Consider the following 11,020-nt stretch of genomic DNA (forward strand, 5'->3'; position numbering starts at 1 on the left):
TCGTTGATTGAGATTTATGAGTCATGATGCGGATGAAATTTTTCGTCAGGTGGTGGTGGCGGTCGTGGCAACAGCAGTACATCTTTTCATCCGTGTTCCCAACAGCATCGTTGAATCTAGCAATCAACGTTGTGCTGTTGATGATGCACATAAGTGGAAATTAATCGGTTCTTTTCAGGACCACCATTATGTTTGGGAGGAAGGTTAAGTTGAAATAATTTTTTGACGTAAACTACGTCTAAGGGGAAGACTCAGATACAGGGTGTAAAACGGAAATTTTCAAATTCGAGACCGTCGCGTAATTGAGATAGATTTCAAACACTAATAGCGTCTTTATGATTAATTATTTTAGAGCGTCTTAGGGGAAATGCTACAAGGTTAAAAGACTATTATTCTTCCATTTACTTCCACTATTAACAAGAGTGGAAGTAAATGGAAGAATAATAGTCTTTTAGCGTCTTTATCTTTCGATGGTTTTTTAATCACTTACTCTGCAGAAGTCGAATGATGGATTGAATCTTATGAATTTTTGCGTTACTGCTGCCGATTTATTGCAACAATCTCATGAATTTACTGTCAGTCAAACCAAATTCCTCCAATGAAAAATTTAATGCCCTGAAAAGGACAGATTTCAGATCATGCGGATTTCTAATCACCAACACAACAGCAACCATTCGATAGTCAGAATATCACAAGAGTATTTCACTCAAATGCAGATGCTGGCTCTATGGTTCTACCGCTACACTGCAACAGATTGCCATCGTTGGATTCTCTGTCGCAACGATCCTGTTACGAGCGCTACCTACGCCGTCGGTGGGAACGAAGAGCGTGCCTCAGAAGGAGAAGCTTCAAAAATGTATTTGCATGGATGGAAATTAAACCTGAAACAAGTAGCAGCAAAAATGATAATCTTGAGGGGAAATTTCACTGGTATTGATGCTATCCATGCGAATAAATTTTTGAAGCGTCCCTGACGCACGGTCGCGATTCCGCCACCGACGGAAACTATCAGCCATCACCAAGCGATTAATATGAACTTTGTTCAAAATCTTCTCGCCTCAAATTATGGCTTAAGAGCAGGTTTCACTGATGACACTTCAGACGCAACCGTTGCAGAAATAAACACCACCATAGCCGCCATCGTAGAGACACGTAAGAAAATTCCATCTGAGTGCTGTTGATGCTGACGACGACGACCGCGCGACCCACACCATCGCCGGGAATAAAATTTCCGTTAGGAGCTCCGCCGATGCCGAAGGTGGTATCACGGTCTGCTCTCCGCGACATCTCGAACGAAATGGCTCGCGCGCGCGGAAGAGCTCCTTTCTTGTGATTAATAAAGTTGAACCTGTAGCCACGCCCCTTTGGTGAGTGTTTGACGGTTACACAATATTTGCAGTCATACCGGACAACAAAGAGGAGGGACTACCCGAATAAAAAATACAGTAGAATAACAATACAATTGATTGTAACACTACTATTAAAAACATTAAATTGGCAATAGATTATATTGTAAATGAAACCAAAGAAATACATTAGAATGCATTGTTATGAACCATATATTCAAATGTAAATGAAGTTTTCGCAATAGAATGTACGGGTTGTTAAGTATCGTAACTATACAAAATCTGAGATTTTTCCATACATTTTTTTCGTCACACAATAGAGTGTATGGTTAATATATTGTTGAAATATCCGAACAAAACTGTTCAAAATACAATAGATTGTATTGTATTTGTATAGTAAAACAATACGATTTTTGATTTCTCAGTTGTGCCAGCTTTACTGTTCAACAATGCAATTTAAAGGGAAAAAATGCATATTTGGCGCTATGAGGCAAATATTGTTATATAGTTTATATGCAATGTAAAGAAACGTTTCAAAAGTTAACAATATATGAATCTTATGTACGAAAACGTTTCAAAAACAATTGCAAGTATTGTTACATTAGAGAAATATGTTGATGTACCCGAGCAAAGGCAGATAACTAAAATGATATCAAACTGATAACTCGCTAAGTTATCCTTATTATCATTTTGATATTAAGTTATCAATCATGTGATTAACTGATAACCGAATAATTACAAATTTTATTATCAATATAAATTTGCAATTTTCTTTTTTAATTTCGCGTCGTTTAGATATCGTGCTAAGCATTCTATTCTTTCAAACATACTATCTTCTGCTAAATGTACCGGTCCTTGGCGGTCGTTCACTAATTACTTAAGCATTTTTTCTTGGTTTTTCGAACCCCCTCCCTCCTTGTAAGATTTTTCTCATACAATTTTTTTTAAGAAGAGTAAGAAAATGACAGACCTCCCCTCCCCAATATGTACTCACGTAATTAGTGAACGACCCCTCAATCGAAAATTAACTCTTCCTATTTACAAAGCCCAAAACGAATAGGACAATCGTTTTGATTCTTTTTTTAGTATGCAGATAAAAATAATTAGGAGACATATTTTATTGTGAATGTTCATCCCAATATCTTAAAAAAATTGGAAAGCAAACCAAAAAACTAATAAGCAGATTTGTATCAAACAAAACAAAACGAAATCCTAAGTTGGCTCTACATTTTATATGTAAACATATAATGGTGAAAAACAGATGAACTGCTGAACTGATTTGTTTTACACGAATGCATTGAAAAACAATTTTTTTGTTTTTAATTTGTCAGTAAGTTGAAATAAAATTTCGTCTAAGAAGACAGTGATCTTTACCGTTGCCAACGATATCTATTGATTTGTTTATTTCTCTGTCAACAAAGGAATTTGCACAAGAGTTCAATTTTTTTTATTTGTATTGTACTATGCTTATTAACTTTACTTTCATTTCACGCGCCGTTGAATGATGAAGTATGCATCTGAGAACCATACGTTGTAGTTTTATTAGTACTTAACATGGCCTTGCAACTCTCGAACCATATGATCCAAGGGCATGTGCACATTTAGGATCGGTGTATAATCTAACTAACCGCTTACTATTCAGGACATCGTCTGCAAATGAAATTGAGTTTGCATTTACTTTGAGGCAACATATTTCACGAACGACAATACAATTCATACAAATGTCTTCGTGGAAGGCAGGAAATTAAACAAGAAATGTCGGATAATCAAGAAATTGCAACGATCTGGTTAGTGGTGGAGAAAACAATCATGCTCGCACTGAAGCCGATTCACTATTTTGAATGAAATTCGGTTGTTATTTTTGTTATGTTGACTGGTAAATCAACCAAAATGATAACAATTCTAGTTATCAATATAACCGGATAATAAAGTTTGTTATCAATAAGTTATTCTACTTCGCTCTCTGTCCTGCAGACTATTATTTACATTAAATGGTCATGACATTATGATTTGACTATAAGCAGTTTTCGGTAAATGTAGAAAGCGTAGTGCTCTTCTTTTCGACTCCTCAAGAGAGCGTAATTGGATGAGTGCCTAGAGACGGCGCCCTACAATCACTCGATTCGAGTTTGAATCCCAGTGAATGCCAACATTTTTTTCAATGCTTAACGAAGTCGGCAAAGAAGATTTGACTATTTTGGTCGATAAAACAGTGAGGGCTGAAAACTTAATGATAACAAATTTAGTTATTTGAGTAAATAACATGTATAACTAAATGTGTTATCAACTTGGTATCAGTGATAACTTAATTTGTTTTCATTTAGTTATTTCAGGAACATAATTCTGGTATCATTTTTGTTATGTTGGCTGTTAATTCAGCCAAAATGATAACAAGTTCAGTTATCAAAATGTTAGATAACCGGATAATAAAATTTGTTATCAATTAGTTATTCATCTTTGCTCGGGTATTGTATCCTCAGTGTTGATACAATCTGTGCAACCATCAAGAAACAATGTATCCTATTCTATACCGTACATTGTATGGTAATTCAATTGTTTACTCTATTGAACCAATAGTATATTTTTATCCGGGTAATGAGCCATCTTTATTGGTTATAAGAAAAATGCTCTGCAAAAATGTATTCGCATGGATGACTATCTGCTAAAATTATAAGTCTTTCTCTGAATCGGGATCTCGTGATTCTACTACCGACGGAAAACAATCTGCCATCACCAAGCAATTAAGTTTTACTTTGATCAAAATTCATCTCGCCTCAAGTTGTGACTTGAGAGCTACTTTCATTGATGGTAGCCAATCGTTAGTAGGGGAAATTACGGCTTTGGCAGGTTTTGTTCTATTATTGTCAGGTGGTTTCTGTAACTAATTATGCTCAAATTTGGCCTAAACATTCTTTGCATATCAAAGAATATTGTGGCCAAATTTCATAAAATTTGGTCAACAAAAACCCCGCCGACAATAATAGAACAAAACCTGCCAAAGCCGTCATTCCCCCTACTTCATACAAGAAAATTTAATCTGAGCGCTGCTAATGTTAATGACGACGACCGCGCGATCCACACCATCGCCGGGAATAAAATTTCCGGTAGGAGCTCCGCCGATGCCGAAGGTGGTACCACGGTCTGCTCTCCGCGACATCTCGAACGAAATGGCTCGCGCGCGCGGGAGAGCTGCTTTCTTGTAATCAATAAAGTTGAACCTGTAGCCACGCCCCTTTGGTGAGTGTTTGACGGTTACACAATATTTGCAGCCATACCGGACAACAAAGAGGAGGGACTAATGAGCCATCTTTATTGATGATAAGAAAGTGGCTCTCCCCCGCGCACGTGGCTCATTCCAGTTCGAGACAGCAACACGTACGGACGTGTTTTTTGCTCGCGCATTTTTTCGAAGTGTTTTTTCTCGTTCTTTCGCTGTTTACGTTTTCGCTTGTCGCGTTGGCGTTATTTTCTCCCGGACCCGTCATGGGAGACTCGGTGGCCGATTCGGTCGCTGGAAAAGTGCCTAAGCGCACTGCTCTTGGAGGCGCGGGTAACCCCTCCAAGCAGCTTTTGCAGAGCAACGTGTTCTCGCCGTTGCCGCTTGATGACGCCGGCAATCCGCCGAAAAAGAGGAAGAAGCAGCAATCGCAGCTGCCGCAGGTGCAACCGGAGCGGAAGGAGAAGTGCCCGCCCGTGTTTGTGAAGGGCGATCCGCCGGATTTACGCCCAAAAATTCGCCAGCTGGTCGCTAAGGGGCTGAAATGTACTGTTCGGCTCTGCAGCGAGGGCGTGAAAGTGATGCCGGCCAACAGGGACCATCATCAATCCGTCGTGGAGTTCCTCGAGGTCCATAAGTATGAGTACTACACTTATGACCACCCCGGCACGAAGCCGCTCAAGGCCTTGCTGCGAGGACTTCACAACATGAAGGAGGAAGAGCTCCAAGCAGAGCTTGAAAGTTGCGGACTGAAGCCAGTAGCCGTCCACAAGATCGCTCGTCACGACAAGGCGAGGAAATATCGCGACCAGCTTTACCTGATCCATCTGGAGCACGGTTCCACTACCTGGAAGGACCTGAAGCTGGTTGGCGTTATAAATTACACCGTCGTTGACTGGGAGCGATATCGGCCAGTGCACCGCGATGTCACGCAATGCACCAACTGCTTCAATTTCGGGCACGGCACCAGGAACTGCCGCATGAAGCCGCGCTGCAACAAGTGTGGCGAACCCCATCCGACTGACGAGTGCGACAAAATGGAGGTGGCCGATCCCAAGTGCGCCAACTGTGGCGACAAACATCGGGCCACCACAAAGGGCTGCCCAAAGCGAGCCGAGTTCCTGGAAATCCGGAAGAAGGCTTCCACCAGGACCATTCCGAAGAAGAACCATGTTCCTGTAATCAACGAGGTGAACTTTCCAGCCCGTCGTGTGATTCCAATACTCCCACCGCTACAGCCGCACAAGCGATTGGCAGCGGCAGCTGCATCGGTCCAAGCTCCAACATCGTCGGCACCATCCACCAATGGCCTCCGCTCCCTCCTCCTGGGTTCCGTCGGCAGTCGGAGAACGAAGCCGTCCCACCGGAAGAATCTGCTCCGCTGTACACTCCGGAGCAACTGATGCCGATCTTCGCGCAGCTCGCCACTCGACTGCGCGGCTGCAAAACCGATTCGACCAGGTCTTCACACTTGGCATGTTCATCATTGAAAATGGCTGCTAGGGTGGGCCTGGTCAACTGGAACGCTTGCTCGCTAAAGAGCAAAACAATCGAGCTGAAGGATTTCCTTGAGGAGAAGGAAATAGACGTGGCGTTCATCACCGAAACGCACCTAAAACCGGAGGTGAACATCAACATCCCGGACTTCCGCATCGTGCGACTCGACCGGCCGACCAGGGGAGGTGGTGTGGCCATCGCTCTTCGCTACAACATCAACTGTTGTCTGCTTCCAAGCTTCCAGCTCAGTGTCATCGAGGCCATCGGTGTCGAAATCACCACTTCGGTCGGCACAATCGCGCTCATCGCGGCGTACTGTCCAACGCAAGCCAAAGCCGGCGATGGATCATCGGCTGCCCTTCGGAGGGACATCGTAAAGCTGACGCGGAGGCAAGGCCAGTATATCATTGCCGGCGACTTGAATGCCAAACATCAAGCCTGGGGCAACAGTCGCGGCAATCGAAACGGCACCATCTGGAGCAACGACATGGAGGAAGGCCACTACACGATCCTGAGCCCGGATTCCCCACTCGGCTGAGTCGGTCCGGTGCCCACGCAACGCTCGACCTCTACGTAACAAACCTGAGTGACCACGTCTCGCAGCCGGTTGTATACCAGGAGCTCAGTTCGGATCACTATCCGGTGGTGGCGGAACTGGGCTCCTCGGTCAATCGGCACCAGCAGTTACGGCGGAACTACCACCGAGTGAACTGGCAGCGTTTCCAGCAGTGCGTCGATAACACCGTCGACTACGAGGTGCGTCCGGAGACGCCGGAAAGTATCGACCGCCAGCTGTGCGCTATCGAGGAGGCGATCACGGCGGCCCGAGAGCAACACGTACCGACGGCTCGGCAGGTAAGCAACTCCTTAAACATCGATACACTCACCAAAGATTTGATTCGATTGCGGAATGTCACTCGCAGGCAGTTTCAGCGTACTGGACTGCCTGAGCTTAAACACGCTGCAATCGAATCACAAAAATATCAAGGCCAGAATGGTGGACCTCAAAAATAACGACTTCTCGAATAAGATCCGCACTCTCCCAGATTATGCTAAGCCGTTCTGGAAAATGACCAAAATTCTAAAATCCAAGCCTCGGCCCATTCCACCTTTGATCCCACTAGACAATAATGGCTCTAAGGATCGCTTGATAACTCCTGCAGAGAAGGTCGCTGAAATAGGTCGTCACTTCGTCAGCTCACACAATCTTGGGCAGAACATCGTCAGTCCACACGAAGCAGCCGTCAACGAGCATGCTAACAACATCCATTTGATTCCCAACGACTTCTCGGAGGAGTTGGAGATCTCAGCTGACGAATTGACGGCCTATATCAAATCGTCGAAGAACATGAAGGCCCCAGGCTTCGACAGCATCCTGAATCTCGAGCTCAAACACATGAGTGCTCCGTTCTTTGAGCACCTCTCGCTGATCTTTAATCAGTGTCTCCGGCTTAGCTACTTCCCATCGTCCTGGAAGTCAGCGAAAGTCATCCCCATCCGGAAGCCTGGGAAGGATCCTTCCTCCCCCAAAAGTTATCGACCCATCAGCCTTCTCTCAGGGTTATCCAAGCTATTCGAAAAAGCTATTCATCATCGGTTACTTGAGTCTGCCGAAAATCTCAACATCTTGCTCGAGGAACAGTTTGGTTTCCGACGCGGTCGGTCAACTGTACACCAACTGACCCGAGTTACCAACGTCCTCAGACGGAACAAGTTTGTCTCGAAAACATCTGCCATGGCCTTACTCGATGTCGAGAAGGCATTTGACAATGTATGGCATGATGGCCTGGTGTACAAACTACAACGCTACAATCTTCCCAGCTACCTGGTGAAAATCATCAACAATTACCTGTCGGCAAGGTCATTCCGGGTCTCAATCAGCGGAGCGAGTTCCAATGCGCACAGCATCGTCGCAGGCGTCCCCCAGTATCCTCAGCCCCTGCTTTTCAATCTGTTCACCTCCGACATGCCAGAACCTCCAGAAGGCGGCATTCTGTCTCTGTTCGCAGATGACACATCCATCGTCTACAACGGTAGAGTGATCAGAGCGCTAGTGGCAAAACTCCAACGAGGCCTGGATGCCCTGACAGAGTACCTCACCAGCTGGAAGATCTGTATCAACGCGGCGAAGACCCAGGTCATCATTTTCCCCACTCCAAATCCCTAAACTTGTTCCGCCTGGGGACTGTAAAATCATCCTCAATGGCACGACTGTGGAATGGGCCAATGAGGCCAGCTACTGGCTTGACCCTCGACAGCAAGCTTATTTTCAGGCAACTGGTTGACAAAACGGTGACAAAATGTAACGTCTTGTTGAAACTACTGTACCCTTTGATCAACCGCCGGTCGTCATTGTCCCTGAAAATAAGCTTGCTGTCTACAAGCAAATCATCCTCCCTGTGATCGAATATGGTATGCCGGTCTGGGAGAGCTGCGCTAAAACCCACCACCTCAAACTTCAACGGGTCCAAAACAAATTCCTGAGGATGATCCTCAACACCCCTCCCAGGACAAGAACATCCGAGGTCCACCGTCTGGCCGGAATAAAAACCTTACATGAACGCTTTGGTGAGTGTAAAGAAAAGTTTAGGGTCCGTTGCTTGCATTCGGATCAGGCTCCAATTAGGGCGCTAGTTCCAATCTAGGTTATCAAATTTCTTATTGTAAATATTAGTGTACATAGTAGTTAGGTTATCAAATTTAAAAAAACACCAGCGCCTCCTAAAGGCCGTCATGATATATCATATTAACACTTAAATAACAATGTAAACATAAAAATTTAAAATTGAAGTTGGAGGGCCAAGCAGGCCGAGCACTGTACATGTAAAAAATAATTGTAGAACAGAAAATGAAACAATAAAGAAGAATTTTACTACTACCCGCACGTGGCATTTCATTAGAAATGTTGCGGGCGGCGGTCCCAGTGTTGCTGAACGAATCAATCGGTTTTTCTCAGGGCCACCATCCTATGCAAAGGAAGAGGTGAGGCGAATATTGTTCAAAGAGCAAATTAACCACTTGGCGACGCCATAATGTTGCCGTCCGTAGCAGAATCACGAGTGCGCCCCGGGAGGAGATGCTACAAATATGAATTCGTATGGATGGCATCAGTGGCAGCCAGGTGAAATTTTGTCAAGATCTTTTTTGATTTTGTTGCAGCTTGTGATTGGGAAAACGGATTATTAACAGTCAATCGAAAGATGGAGATGGAGACAGTTCAATCGAAATGATGCCGTCAGTAGCGAAATCACGAGTGCGCTTTGACGCGTGGTCTTTGCAAAAACATGTTAGCGTCTTCAGTGATTTGACGGTGGTTATCCTCATTTCTAAAGTTTTATTGGTTAAATACAGTAAAAAGTGCAATTAAACCTGATAAATTGTAATTTAGAAATACCCAAGATTAGTTAAGCTCATTTAGAATATTTTTCGAACATTCGAAAAAGAACAATGAATTGAATTTAAACAAACAAAAATAAACTGCTCATATTATACAAAACTCGAGAATTCAATAAATTTGTTTTAATTACATAAATATATTAGTTCCTTTTAGAATGTAAATTTTATAAGAAATCCAAAGAGTAATTTTGTAATACTCATGGATAATGGCACTAGATTCTTCATTTCACCAAACTGTTTCACGTAGTTTACGTCGGGCGGTCGTGTCTTGTACACAACCCTTATGATTTTTTATGAAACAAACATATCATGTAAGGACGGCAAAGAGCAAGTTGTTTATTTGAAACTGGTTGATAGACTTTTGGCATTACAAAACTCTAAGACTCTAAGGCATTACAAAAGACAAAAAATGTAAATCTTGACAGTGACCAAAAAGCATATAAGTTCCCTTCTCCAAAATGGCCAACATTATTCAAATAGCTTGAAAATGGTAAAAGTTATAGAAATGTCAATATCTGGGTACACGGGTACCATATCTGCCATTCACGTCTGTTTTTTGTTGGCCGCATAAGGGTTAAATTTGTTTTACAATGTGTTTAAATGCTTTGGCTATATGCCTACATGACATAAAATTGATTTTTATTTATTTATCATCAGATTAAGGCCGGAGTGGCCTGTGCTGCACATAAAAGACTTCTCCATTCAGCTCGGTTCATGGCTGCACTTCGCCAACCACGCAGTCTACGGAGGGTCCGCAAGTCGTCCTCCACCTGATCGATCCACCTTGCCCGCTGTGCACCTCGCCTTCTTGTTCCCGTCGGATCGTTGTCGAGAACCATTTTCACCGGATTACTGTCCGACATTCTGGCTACGTGCCCGGCCCACCGCAGTCTTCCGATTTTCGCGGTGTGAACGATGGATGGTTCTCCCAACAGCTGATGCAACTCGTGGTTCATTCGCCTCCTCCACGTACCGTCTGCCATCTGCAACCCACCATAGATGGTACGCAACACTTTCCTTTCGAAAACTCCCAGTGCGCGTTGGTCCTCCACGAGCATCGTCCAGGTCTCGTGTCCGTAGAGAACTACCGGTCTTATAAGCGTTTTGTAGATAGTCAGTTTGGTACGGCGGCGAACTCTATTCGATCGGAGCGTCTTGCGGAGTCCAAAGTACGTACGATTTCCAGCCACTATGCGTCTCCGAATTTCTCTGCTGGTATCGTTATCGGCGGTCACCAGTGAGCCCAAGTACACGAATTCTTCAACCACCTCGATTTCGTCACCACCGATAGAAACTCGTGGTGGGTGGCTCACATTGACCTCTCTTGAGCCTTTTCCTATCATGTACTTCGTCTTCGACGTGTTGATGACTAGTCCAATCCGTTTAGCTTCGCTTTTCAGTCCGATGTAGGCTTCCTCCATCCTCTCAAAGTTACGTGCCATGATATCAATGTCGTCGGCGAAACCAAATAACTGGACGGACTTCGTGAAAATCGTACCACTCGTGTCAAACCCTGCCCTTCGTATTACTCCCTCCAAAGCGATGTTGAATAGCAGACACGAAA

Source organism: Armigeres subalbatus, unplaced genomic scaffold, assembly GCF_024139115.2.
Source record: "Armigeres subalbatus isolate Guangzhou_Male unplaced genomic scaffold, GZ_Asu_2 Contig1940, whole genome shotgun sequence".
Taxonomy (NCBI): domain Eukaryota; kingdom Metazoa; phylum Arthropoda; class Insecta; order Diptera; family Culicidae; genus Armigeres; species Armigeres subalbatus.